The following is a 13477-nucleotide window of genomic DNA, read 5'->3' on the forward strand; positions in this document are numbered from 1 at the left end:
TGTTCTCCGTCATTCCTGCTTGCCCACATCTAATAGTGGTTGCCCATCGGAGGGCGTGTTGGAGTGGATCGCCACAGTGCATGGTGGCTGTAGTGTCCATGCCTTTGCTCTCCGGGGTTCACAGTATCCAATAGAAAGAAAGGAAACCCCACAGGCTGTGCTCTCACCTCACTCCCGCCATACCCAAATTTTGCACTGCCTGCCTGAAGGTATGTACACAGATCATTTCTACTCTCTGCTGCTGCAATTTAAAAGAGGGGGGGGGGGGGGGGAACCATCTTAAAAGGTCTCTGCACATGGCCAGTGCAGAGAGCTTTGTAGCCAATACCATTGCTACAATGTAGCTGATCACCTGTCAGTTACACTGAAGCATATGCTTATTTGTATCTCCCCCAATCTTGATAACATATGTATAAATTATATAAAATTGTACAAACCTTTGTAATGTGGGATTTCACTCTTACATAATTTGATATTGTACTTTCTAATGCAAGTCCTAAAATTCGTGATATTTGACATATGATTGTATTCAAATGATTGAAATTTGAGAGTGCAGGACATCTACATATGTTTAAACTGTGGTCACAAAAATTAATTGGTTTTATTTGTGCATAATGTGTACAATGTGCTTGCTTGCTAGCTAGTGTTTTGTTTGTATGTACTCGTAAAGTGTTTTTCTGTAGGGTGAACTATCCTGGCACCTGCTCATCATGCATGCTGTATACACTTGTTCTGCTAGATGTTAGAAGCGCTTTTCAAACACATAATAAAACAGAGCTCACTTGCACCAGTTCACATACAACTAAATTCTTGCGATAAGCATGTGTCTGTAGAAGAATTAGTAATTACACAAAACATGTTATGTCCCTATGTAGTAGTAATGATACTATGCATAAAAAGCATAAAAAGCATAAAAAGCTGATAAGTGTATGAGTTGTCAGTATAGTAGAAAACTTTACATTTTAAATCTAATGCTCAACATATTTTTTTTCTGGTCTTAGATGATTCCTGGGTTTGATGTTTTTTCAATGAATGACAACATGTTTTGTGGGTCTGAATATAACAATTTATTTTTTAGTTGTATTTGTAGTTGGCAGTACTGTGTGTTTTGTGGTTTGATACATGAGTACCAATATTTGATACTTCTTTTTGGTATGAGCTACATTATGTATATACCAGTGACATCCTTTTGTTGTCCCCGCCGAACGAGTTCGAGCAGGGGACTATGAAACGGGCTCCGTACGTGTGTGTGTCCGTGTGTCCGTCCGTGTGTCCGTCCGTCCGTCCGTCCGTCCGTGTGTCCGTGTGTCCGTGTGTGCGTCCGTGTGTGATCAAAATCTTCAATTTGCTACTTCTCTGTCATTTATGAGCCAATTTTGATTCTGTTTGCTTTATATGATAGCACTACATGGGAGCTTTGAAACTTCTACACAGAATTTCAGTCGTGACCTTTGACCTTGACCTTTGACCTATATTGTACATTTTGCTACAAAATGCTACTCCTTCGCCATTTTTAACCCGATTTCGATTCCGTTTGCTTTATGTGATGGCACTAGGTGAGGGCTTCAAAAATTGTACACAGAATTTTGACCTTTGACTTCTTTGACCTTTGACCTTGATTTTTGACCTGTATTGTACATTTTGCTACAAAATGCTACTCCTTCGCCATTTCTAACCCGATTTCGATTCCGTTTGCTTTATGTGATGGCACTAGGTGAGGGCTTCAAAACTTGTACACAGAATTTTGACCTTTGACTTCTTTGACCTTTGACCTTGATTTTTTGACCTATATTGTACATTTTGCTACAAAATGCTACTCCTTCGCCATTTCTAACCCGATTTCGATTCCGTTTGCTTTATGTGATGGCACTAGGTGAGGGCTTCAAAACTTCTACACAGAATTTTGACCTTTGACTTCTTTGACCTTTGACCTTGATTTTTTACCTATATTGTACATTTTGCTACGAAATGCTACTCCTTCGCCATTTTTAACCCGATTTCGATTCCGTTTGCTTTATATGATGGCACTAGTTGAGGGCTTCAAAACTTCTACACAGAATTTTGACCTTTGACTTCTTTGACCTTTGACCTTGATTTTTGACCTTTATTGTGCATTTTGCTACAGAATGCTACTCCTTCGCCATTTCTAACCCGATTTCGATTCCGTTTGCTTTATGTGATAGCACTAGGTGAGGGCTTCAAAACTTGTACACAGAATTTTGACCTTTGTCTTCTTTGACCTTTGACCTTGATTTTTGACCTATATTGTACATTGGCTACAAAATGCTACTCCTTCGCCATTTCTAACCCAATTTCGATTCCATTTGCTTTATGTGATGGCACTAGGTGAGGGCTTCAAAACTTCTACACAGAATTTTGACCTTTGACTTCTTTGACCTTTGACCTTGATTTTTCCGGCGGGGACATATGTTACGCACCGCGTAATTTCTACTTTTCCTTGTTATTATTTCATTACTAGCCCTTTCCATCTGCTACATTAGGTCAAAAAATAATGCAAAAAGTGGAAGCTGTCTTTGTGGATATTTGTTTCTCATTTCTGACATGAAATAAAAACAATTACTTGTGAAGTCAGACAAATGAGAAGGATATCATCTTACATGTCACAATCAACTGAAATAGTTTAGGTGTCTTGTAATGTATACGTGATGTCAGTTGAGAAGGTTGTGTTGGACTATCACAGATTTCAGATTCTAAATTCTAGACAGATACCTCCACTTCAGTTAGATCCTGTGGTAGTGATCACAAATAAAGAAGTGTATTTCATTGAAAAACAAAGATGACATAGTCTGTCCTTCATGCAGATTCAAGTAAGATATTAGTGCAAGTCATTTCAAATATGTTTATTCAATAGTTATTAGTGTCCTGCTCAGGCTTCTAGTGTATCATTTCACCAGCCAAATGATGCAAGGTGCTTTAGGCTGCAGACGCAGAGCTTATCACACCCTTGGATGTCTGTATTGTAGAGATCCTAGGGGAAATTAACTTCACTACCTGCTGGATAAGGATAGGGAAAATAATCCCCTGATTAAGAAATGCTCCTGAATGGTTTCCTAAAGCAGGATTATGTCATGAATTGCAGAGGAAATACTTTGCAGACATCTGGAATAGAATTACCTTGAAGCTTTTGCTGATCTACCTCAAATGACTTTGAGCAGACTGCATTTTTACTTTGCTGTTTTTTGAGAGAATTAAGTTTTATGATTTTAGATCCAATAATTAATCTTTTTCAATTTGGAACATAATTTTATTTGGATTAGAAGGTTCTTTGAATACTGTATTGAAAATTTACCTATGAGTGTAGTTTATCAAAGTGAAGTTCAAGGAGTAAATGTGGTGCTTTGATATATAAAATGTAGTTTAGTGTTACCATCTTTTTTTTTCTTTTTCTTTTTTGTAATTGTGCACAATTAAAACCTGCAGTCACTGTAAGTGGAACAGAAAGCAGCCAACATCTATCAAACTTAAAGGACAAGTTCACCTTCATAGACATTTGGGTTGAGTGAATGCAGCAATATTAGTAGAACACATCAGTGAGAGTTTGAGCAAAATCGGACAATCCGTTCAAAAGTTATGAATTTTTGAAGTTTCTGCTCAGTCACGGCTGGATGAAAAGACTACTATAGCTTGTGATGTCACATGAGTACAACGATATAAAGAAAGAATAAAGAAAATTCAGCATATTTCTATTTTTCTCGCATAACAAAAGAATACTCGACTTCTCTCTTTCAGAAGGCAGGGGGAATAATACTACCCTTAACATACGTCAGTAGCAAGTCGAAGAAATGTGCTCTTTATTCAAAAAGTAAAGTTTTGTGAAATTCTCTTTTTATTTTCCTTATATAGTTGTACGCATGTGACATCATGCACTGTAGTAGTCTTCTCTTCCAGCAGTGACTGCACAGATACTTAAAATATTCGTAACTTTTGAACGGATTGTCCAATTTTCCTCAAACTTTCACTGATGTGTTCTACTAATATTGCTGCATTCTCTCAATCCTTATGTATGTGAAGGTGAACTTGTCCTTTAACTTTATGCATATATATTTTAATTGTCTCCAACTCCAATGTCATCTTGCATTTTGCATCCTATTGCTACCGTGAACATTCAATTGCGAGAGAAATTTGTACTGGAAGGATGGGGTGTCATCCAGACGTAGAACTAAATGAACATGAAGCCATTCAATGTTCACCTTGAAATAATGGGGTTGCCATCAGCTTACAATGTATGCAAACTTCATATAGTAAATATGCATTTTGAATAATTGCTCATGAACAGATATTAATCATATTGTAAGGCAATGTGGCAGCCTTTGGCCTGTCTGTTTTCAGTGGGTACCATCACAGCATGCTGTATGAGTGGTCTGGCTTCTCGCTTAAGGGTTTCATCCATTATTGAAACATGGCTTGATGATGTTCTGGTGGCGGTAGGTGAGGCCGGGGTAGGGTTGTACGTCACCAAGATGCATTCTTTCTCCTGGTCTGCCCAGGACTGGCACAGCCATCTAGTGTGAGAATGTTGAGACCTCTGGAGAAAGTCTGCCATCCCTTCCAAAGAGAAGTTACACCGAATGGAAAATAGTTCAAAGAGAGGCCTTTACATAGTGTTAGCTGATCAAGGAAAAGCCTGTGAGCTGTCACAGTTTCAATGTCAGTACATCACATTAAGTGATGTCCTGTGGGTCATTAAACAGTTATACATGTATCGGTCATGTGATGATGGCATCTTTTGCTCAGTTTTTATCACAACTCTTCTTGTTGAATATTCAGAATGATCACAAGTATTATGACAACCTTGACTACTGGTTTGCTTGATAGTTTTGTCGTCAATTTTGGATGGTGTTTGTCAAGAAGTAATGATCTCATTAATAGCAGTCATGCAGAAAAGCGAAAACTTACATGGAGTTGAATGAAGATGTTTTTTTTTTTAAAGCATTGTGCTAACTATGTCACAAGTTTGTTATAACATTCACAGTGGTCTTACCAGATTTTCAAAAAACTTTTATGTTTCTTTTAATGAACTCACAGCACTTTGATACTGTATAGTGAAAGGAGCAGATGAGTATCTGGTATTGATAGTAATTGTAATGATACTATTATCATTATGTAATAATAATGGAAATATGGTATAAAGAATGATGATGATTGCAACAATAATACTACTGGTAGTATTAATGTAATTTATTTGTCTAGCTTTTATTATGACCATGTTGCTTCTATCATTAGCACAGCTTTTTAAAGGACAAGTTCACCTTCATAAACATAAGGATTGAGAAAATGCAACAATATTAGTAGAACACATCAGTGAAAGTTTGAGGAAAATTGGACAATCGATGCAAAAGTTATGAATTTTTTAAATTTTTGTGTTGGAACCGCTGGATGAGGAGACTACTACAGCTTGTGAGTCATATGCGTATAACAGTATAAAGAAAATATAAAAGAAAATTCAACATATTTTCACTTTTTTCGCATAATAAAAGAGCAATTGACTTGCCTCTTTGTAAAGGCAGGGGGAATAATATTACCCATAACATTTATCGGTAACGAGTCAGGGGAATGTGTACTTTTTTCAAAAGATGGAATTTTGTGAAATTCTCTTTATATTTTCCTTATATTGTTGTACGCATGTGACATCTAAGTTATTCATACACTGCAGTAGTCTTCTCATCCAGCGGGTACTGCAAAAAAACTTCAAAAATTCATAACTTTTGAACGGATTGTCTGATTTTCCTCAAACTTTCAATGATGTGTTCTACTAATATTGCTACACTCTCTGAATCCTTATGTTTATGAAGGTGAACTTGTCCTTTAAGATTGTATCAGCTTTTAGAGAATTCTCAATTGTTGGGAAATCTTTTTCAAAAGAACCCATCTCCGAGGTTGTGCACAACTTGCTGAGTTTGAGACCTTTGTTGTGTGGAATGGCCTTATATTGATGATTTATTCAACTCATGATGTTTACTTGTTATCTATATTTTTTGTACTCAGTATTTATCAGACATTAGTTATATTCTATATTTTCAGGTAATAGATGGCCCACATCATTTAAAGGACAAGTTCACCTTCATAAACATAAGGATTGAGAGAATGTAGCAATATTAGTAGAACACATCATTGAAAGTTTGAGGAAAATCGGACAATCCGTTCAAAAGTTATGCATTTTTGAAGTATTTGTGCAGTAACCGCTGGATGAGAAGACTACTGCAGTGTGTGAATAACTTAGATGTCACATGCGTACAACAATATAAGGAAAATATAAAGAGAATTTCACAAAATTTCATCTTTTGAAAAAAGTACACATTCGTCCGACTTGTTACCGACAAATGTTATGGGTAATATTATTCCCCCTGCCTTTAGAAAGAGGCAAGTCAAGTGCTCTTTTATTATGCGAAAAAAGTGAAAATATGTTGAATTTTCTTTACATTTTCTTTATACTGTTGTACGCATATGACTCACAAGCTGTAGTAGTCTCCTCATCCAGCGGTTCCAACACAAAAATTTTAAAAATTCATAACTTTTGCATCGATTGTCCAATTTTCCTCAAACTTGCACTGATGTGTTCTACTAATATTGTTGTATTCTCTCAGTCTTTATGTTTATGAAGGTGAACTTGTCCTTTAAATTGCGTTGACATACCAGAATGCATACAGGATAAATATTCCAAATGCTGCTTTTTTTAATCAGATACATGTAACTGCTGTTCTCCAGATGAATCTTATCTTCATCTTAATTTTAATGAATTTTATCTCCATATGTAGAAATCATGAAGTCATATGCTGAAGCTGCATTATATAAAGAATAAATAGCTTACCACATTGTGAGATATGTACAGAGAGTCAGCCACTCAGGATAAATGCATCCTTTAGCTAGTATCCATGGTTACGGATGATTAAGTGATCTAAGATGGGAGGTGCATGGGGCCGTTATACTTGACTTGACAAAGAGAGATGTGCAGGAATAGTAGCGTCTAGGAATAAAACAAAAGTGGGGAATATTGAATACTAGCTTACTCAGCATATCAGGTTGATTTTAAATGATGAATCCATTTCTGTGACAAATCTCTTTTAAAGAATTGATGCTCAATTCTTGTGAGAGCAGAACAAATATAATTCATGGGGTTTTGTGTGTGTGTGTATTTTCCCTATCTTTTGTGAATTTTCAAAATGAATAAAGTCAAAGAATTATTCCTTACATTTGGCAGTCTTTTTTGGAATCCAAATTTGACTGCATATATACATTATCTTTTTCAGAATGAGCTTTCAGCAAGGATCTTTAAGATGTGGAAGTGCAGGTGTTCTTCAGTTTCTTTCAGGAAAAAAAAATTAGTGTTTACTTCTGAAATGGAAGTAAATTGAAAGGGACTACTGTACATACTGTATGTGAGAATTGATGGACACATTGAAGGTCTAATAAAGAGAGTTGTAGTGGTACGAGGAAGGAGACGTTAATTCTCAGTTGCCTGATCAAACATTAATGGCACAGTGGGAGATAGTATGTATACTACTGTTTGTGTTCATCTCCCCCCAGCAGGGATGTAGTGTGCAGAGGAGAGAACACATAGTGGTATGTCTGGTTGGCAGAGCCATATCCAGTTGATTGGTTTGGCATTTATAGCATGATTGTAGATAGTTTCACTACTTGGCTGTACATATGAACAGTAGTTTTATAGATTTTTATTGTGACCATTGAAGTTTTGAGAAATATGAGATTCAGAAAGCTTTGTGAAAGAAAAAAACAGCGATGTTAAAATATTTGTGTGTGTGTGTGTGTGTGTGTGTATGCACTTGATATTTTTGATAGTGTGTGGCTTATTGTGATGTTCATTTTGCCCACAGAGTGTATGAAAGTGGATTCAGTTGAAGTTGTATCATAGATATGAATTGCAAATGACTGTGCTTTTACAGTCTTTGCTGACACATGTGCTGTTCCTGTGACAGCTGTATGACTAGTGCACATGATAGATGTCACAGCTGAATATTTTGTGAGGTTTTCATTAATTTAGTCCTCTATGTGCAGGTCATACTTTAAGATTTAGACTCATACAACTTGACAGGTCAAGACATTCTTTTGATTAATTAGGTGTAATCATGTTATTTGGATACTGTTTCAGTGTTTGGTGATGGCCTATGATGTGTCTATAACTCATGTGCAATTCAACCTGGGTTGCCATGCAGTGTGATTTCAATAAAGACCATTTTATCTGTCTATCTATCCCTCCATTCGCTGATAACAAACAGTGCAATATTGAATTAATGAGGTGAGCAAGAAACCAGGTAGATTTCTGTACAGGCTCAAGATTACTAAAGGTGTGAATCAGTCTTGATCAAAGGCTGAAAGAAGCCTGACTCACCTTCTATATTTCCTCCATCCATATTCCCACTCACCCGCTACCTGCAATTTGCTCCAAGACATTTCGTCTCAGGTTCACCGGCTTTTCAGGCTGGCCTTTTTGTGTGCGAGTGTGTGAGCGAGTGAGTGTTCTCCTTTCTTTTCTCACGCCGAGCCCTGCAGTAATCAGTGGTGTTCATTCCTTTCCTTCCTTTGGCTGCCTTGGCAGAAGCCAGGTTGTCGTGGGAATTCTGCACATGATTATCGCGCAGACAAATCTAGATGCCAGCCCATCTCCTCTTTGTGCTACAGTGAGACGGCGTTCTCTGCCGAGGAGACTGAACTGTAGGCGGTTTTGTGACTTACAAGTGTGAGAATACATCATGGTTTATCCATTGGATATTTTGTTTGAAACGCTTTCTGCCACAGGATACTTATATCATGGATTTAATTGTTCTCCATTACATTTTGTACAATTTGATGTGAACTGACTTCATTCCTTAAGATGAGTTCCACTTCTTTGTTTTGTTCAGAGTATCTTTTTAAACACACTCCAGTGCCAAAATTGGTAAATCTTCAATATGTTAAATTTCTGGAATTGTAACATATGTGTGCTACAAATGATAAATTATGTGTATGTTTATCGTGCAAAATGTCAATGGTAGAAGAATTTGCATTCCTATTCTATTTGCTGTAGAATAGACAGAAATGGCAATGTTGATAAGTATAAATGTATGCACTGTATGTGACATTTCTGCAAAATACAGTCTGGGGAATAGACAGGATTTCTATCTCTGGATTTCAATGGTCAGATACAATCAATCAATGTCTATCATGTGTATTGGAATGGGTTCTCTCAGTCATCTTATGGTGCTGCTTCCCACGAGGTGTGGAGGGCATCTCAATAAAGTGAGATCACTTCCTCCCCAAATTGGATCAAATTGCTCACCAATGAAATTTTCTTCCAATTATCCGCCCTGGGTAAGATTATGAGAGCTACGTAGGGTGTTGCGCAGACACATAAGTCTGGTTTCTAGCCACAAGCAGGATTTGCTACACATGAAGAGGAGTTTTTCCTCCGCCAACTTCTGCAATGTCTTACAAATCTGTATCTGCTTCAGGCACCACCGGTATAATGGTAATATTCCATGATATCATGATCTCAGTACTGTATGTGTGTGTGTGTGTGTGTGTGTGTGGAAGACAGAAACTGAAGTCTTCTTGGGATTCTACATTTCCTACAGGCTCCTCTATAAACCTACTTTCACCACATACAAACACACATGACAACCTACGTGGACTGATGTTTCTGTGATATCCACAATCAGAATCACTACTGCTTTTACTTGAAGTGTCGATCATCTTTTTGTCATCAAATTGGCAGAACACCTTTTGTTGTTTTTACCAGGAGAGCCTCTGTATTACTGTAGCTTACCAATCAGTGTGCCATGGTAGCACAATCTTAATAGGGATCACAAGTGAAGACTAGTGCAGGCTACTGGCTAAAAGTATAAAGTTGAAGATCTTTAGGCAATATATTATTAGTTGCAGTGTGGATTTCTCATAAATAAGTTTTTGCTTAGAATGACAATCTATCCTCACCAAATTGCTTTGGTCTTCCAGGACTTTAGAGAGTGATGACTGCAGGTAAAATAATTTATAACGAAAGCAGAAGGAGAATACTACAGTTCGACCTCGATTATCTGGCCTCCTTTTATCCGGAAATCTCTATTATTCGGACGCGTTCACGCAGTGAAGGACTTTTTTTTTCATCCAAAAATTGAGAAAAAACAGTGACTTTAAACTCAATTAAAATTTTTACGAAACTCACTCGATTTACCTACAATATTCCCGACAGAACTTACATAAATTCACACCACATTATCATCGTAAAAGTAAGCAGTCATGATCTATAAATTCACCATAAGAACCACTGTTGCGGGTACGCTACCTGCCTAGCTGCCAGTGCACTTGGACAGCAGCTATATACTGTACATTAACATTGTGTCTCCCATATCCGGCCAATTCGCTTATCCGGATGAGCGCCGGTCCCTACATGGCCGGATAATCGAGGTCGAACTGTATTTGAAAAAAAAAAAAAAAGTTTTGTTTGTATACAATGTAGCTCTGTATGCATGTGTGTGTGTTTGTTTGTGTGTGTGACATGTCTTAGTGTATGTTATACTTATCTCTGTGTTTTATGTGTGTGTATGTGTCCATTTTTATCTTTGTGTATATGTGTGTTTACATTAAATGTCTTTGCGTATGTGTGCATATGTCTATGTGTGTTGGTGTATACTGTACGAGCTGAAATTTTCGCGTACAGATATTTTCGCGAATTGCTACTTGGTGGACATTTTGGCGTGTTGTTACTGTAATTTCGCGGTTGCAAGGGTCTTACTGAACTTAGTTGTTTGCGCGTTGTTATTTTCGCGGTTCAAAGGCAATTTGCGAAATTCGCGAAAATAAAACCACTGTGAAAATTTCAGCTCGTACAGTAGTGTCTTCGTGTTTATACCACATAATTGTAGTATGTATGTGTTTAAGTAGATCTGTGTGTGTTTATAACTCCATGTGTCTGACTGCTGATGGAGTAACTGAAACAAGAGTGTTAGACTGGAATGCCTGTGAGCTTGAACTCATCGCTTGGTGTGTTGTTTGCTCCCCCCTAGATGTCTTCATCTGAGGAACATCAACATCTTGTTATATTTGTACTCCAGCACTATATTATATATAGGCCTTGGAAACCTTATGTCGCTCTAACATATCTCTGTAGCATGCTAACCATTGACATGACTTAATGTATGTTCTCTTCTGCGGGTCATTCTGGTGCGAGAGGACAAATATCCTAAAACTTGTATAGCATGGTTAAAGCAAGGCTTGACACTAGCCTTTTCTTTTAGTGACCCGACAATCAAATTACGTTAGTGAACCGATCGGGCCACCAACACATATTTTTCCTAAACAGAGGTGGCCTGCATCTATTTTTGATGGCCACGGGCCACTGGGCCACTGGTAATGTCAAGCCCTGTTCAAAATTTGACACTATTTGATAAGTAAGTAACTTATCAAATTATAAATTTGGGCAAGATACACTTAAGCATATGATGTCTGTAGTATAATTGCTGAATAGCCTACTTTTTGAGAAAAAAAATCTTGAAAAATCCTCATTATGGGTCATAACTAAGTATAAATTATGACAGGAGTTATTATACTTCCTGATGCTAACTGCATTTATGAGGTGGATAACTCTACTTGTGTAATATGGTTATAGTTTCAGAAATAATGTCAACTCTTCATTTTATGTTGCTTCAGTCCCAGCTGCTTTTTACATTTTGATCATTCGTCAAGAAAATGATAATAACTCTGGTGAGAGTATGGTCTTACATGGAAATGGACATTCAAATTTCACTTATTTTCATTCTGAGTATTAGGTACACAATTGATTTCAATTTGTTCGATTGAGTACATGCTTGACAGCACCTATACATGGCAGAACACTCTTTGTGTTGTTTACTGTAATTTTGTCAGAATTTCACCTGCCTGGAGAATGTCAATCAATAAAACACTCTGTTTGCATTGACTTCAAAGAATAAAATGAGCTTGAGGCTGTTGATGAGGGCCACAGCAGTATGATGTAGGAAAGCCAGATTTTAGACATGTGGGACTTTTTTTTTTTTTTTTTGGGGGGGGGGGAGAGGTCCAGATTGATATATAGAATTGTCCTTAATAACTAAAGGCATTCTAATATTCTCTCTGGTGAGTGCTCAGAAGCCAATCTATTAGAGGTAGTAAAATTGTAGCTGGAGAGAGTTTTATTTTAAGTGGGTGGTATGGAATGCAATAGAAGTGTAGTGATCAAAAGCTCTGGTAGTCATTCATGAGCTTAGTGTTTCTATCTCTGCAAATTGGTATTGCTGAAATATTGATATAATTCATTAGAGATCCATCGTGCATAATTATAATTCATAAGCTTGGAATCAGTATTGGTTTAGTTTACTGTGTCAATTTCTCTCCCACTTTCACATCCATTCTGTAGATCGCTGCCTATTTTAATGTTATTAATTCTAGTATCCTATGGGCAATGTTTAATAAGTATGATGATATTCAAATATCATCATTTTTACAATGATTATCACTATAAATATTGTGATGATTTTAGGAAAAACAGACCATATAGCCTCACCTAGGATAAAGTTTATTTTCTATCCTTCCTATTTGATTAGTAATCAAAGTCTAGGGCAATGTTCTTGAGCATGTGTAAAAAAGCATACTATGTTCTGACCAGCAGATGATGTACATACTGTGCTTCATCACTTAAAGCAGGTGAATTTTAATGGACTTCCAATGAGGATTTATTAGTGAATGTTAAAATTATGAACTGAATACCCATGCTTACAGATAACCTCCAGATTATGAAAACTGGTGTTTATGAGGTCACAGCGGTGTGAACTGAGTTGCCAGGAAGTCACTAATTACAAGCACACACTGGGCATTGTGGATGCAGGTGCTATGATTTTTTACAAGCTTCTTAATAATGTTCAGATGTAGGCCTTTCTGTGACATGTCTCTTTGTGAGGTATTCTTGAGGGAAAGGTCTTCAGTTGGATGTCACTCTTGTTCCCTGGCAAGATTCAGATGTTAACTGACGTCATACTACTGTAAAGCCAGAAATGTTTGCATGCATTTTGATTTCACAAATTTCGTGACAGCCAAGATTTGCAAGATTAGAATGCGTGCGAAAATCCTTGTCTACACTACATGTGAATACATTCAATGCCAGTGGCAATTCGTGAATATTTCATGTTGCAAAAAAGGCCATTGGCTCCAATTCACAAACATTTCATGCCGCGACAATATCTTGCTTTACAGTAACTAATATTTCATGATTTAAGGTGAAATAAAAATATTATATTACTTTCTCATCCTAAGTTTTTGAAAGAAAAAAAGGAGGGTGAAGGCACTCGCTATTTGGGTTGTCTAATTTCCAGTCATTTTTAAGTAGTAACAGTACGATTTGTAGGCTCTTCATGTGTAAGGTTCAACGGCTGGAAACAGCAAAAATCAATCAAAATTTTATCTTTTTATAAAGAAAATTTTTTTTTGATGTGGCTTCAAAAAACCAATGTGG

At 36.9% G+C, this 13477-nt stretch overlaps 1 protein-coding gene across 1 annotated transcript in view; it reads left to right on the plus strand.

Annotated features, from left to right (window-relative positions):
• Positions 1-13477, plus strand: part of LOC139718059 (HEAT repeat-containing protein 5B-like) — a 75863-nt gene that overhangs the window by 7546 nt on the left and 54840 nt on the right. The window contains exon 2 of the mRNA XM_071629552.1: positions 37-209. The gene's annotated coding sequence lies outside the window, so the exon portion shown is untranslated. The remainder of the gene's footprint in view (positions 1-36; positions 210-13477) is intronic.

Source organism: Diadema antillarum, unplaced genomic scaffold (assembly GCF_040938485.1).
Source record: "Diadema antillarum isolate AM-2024a unplaced genomic scaffold, OU_Dant_1.0 scf00000087, whole genome shotgun sequence".
In the NCBI taxonomy this organism is placed as follows: Eukaryota; Metazoa; Echinodermata; class Echinoidea; order Diadematoida; family Diadematidae; genus Diadema; species Diadema antillarum.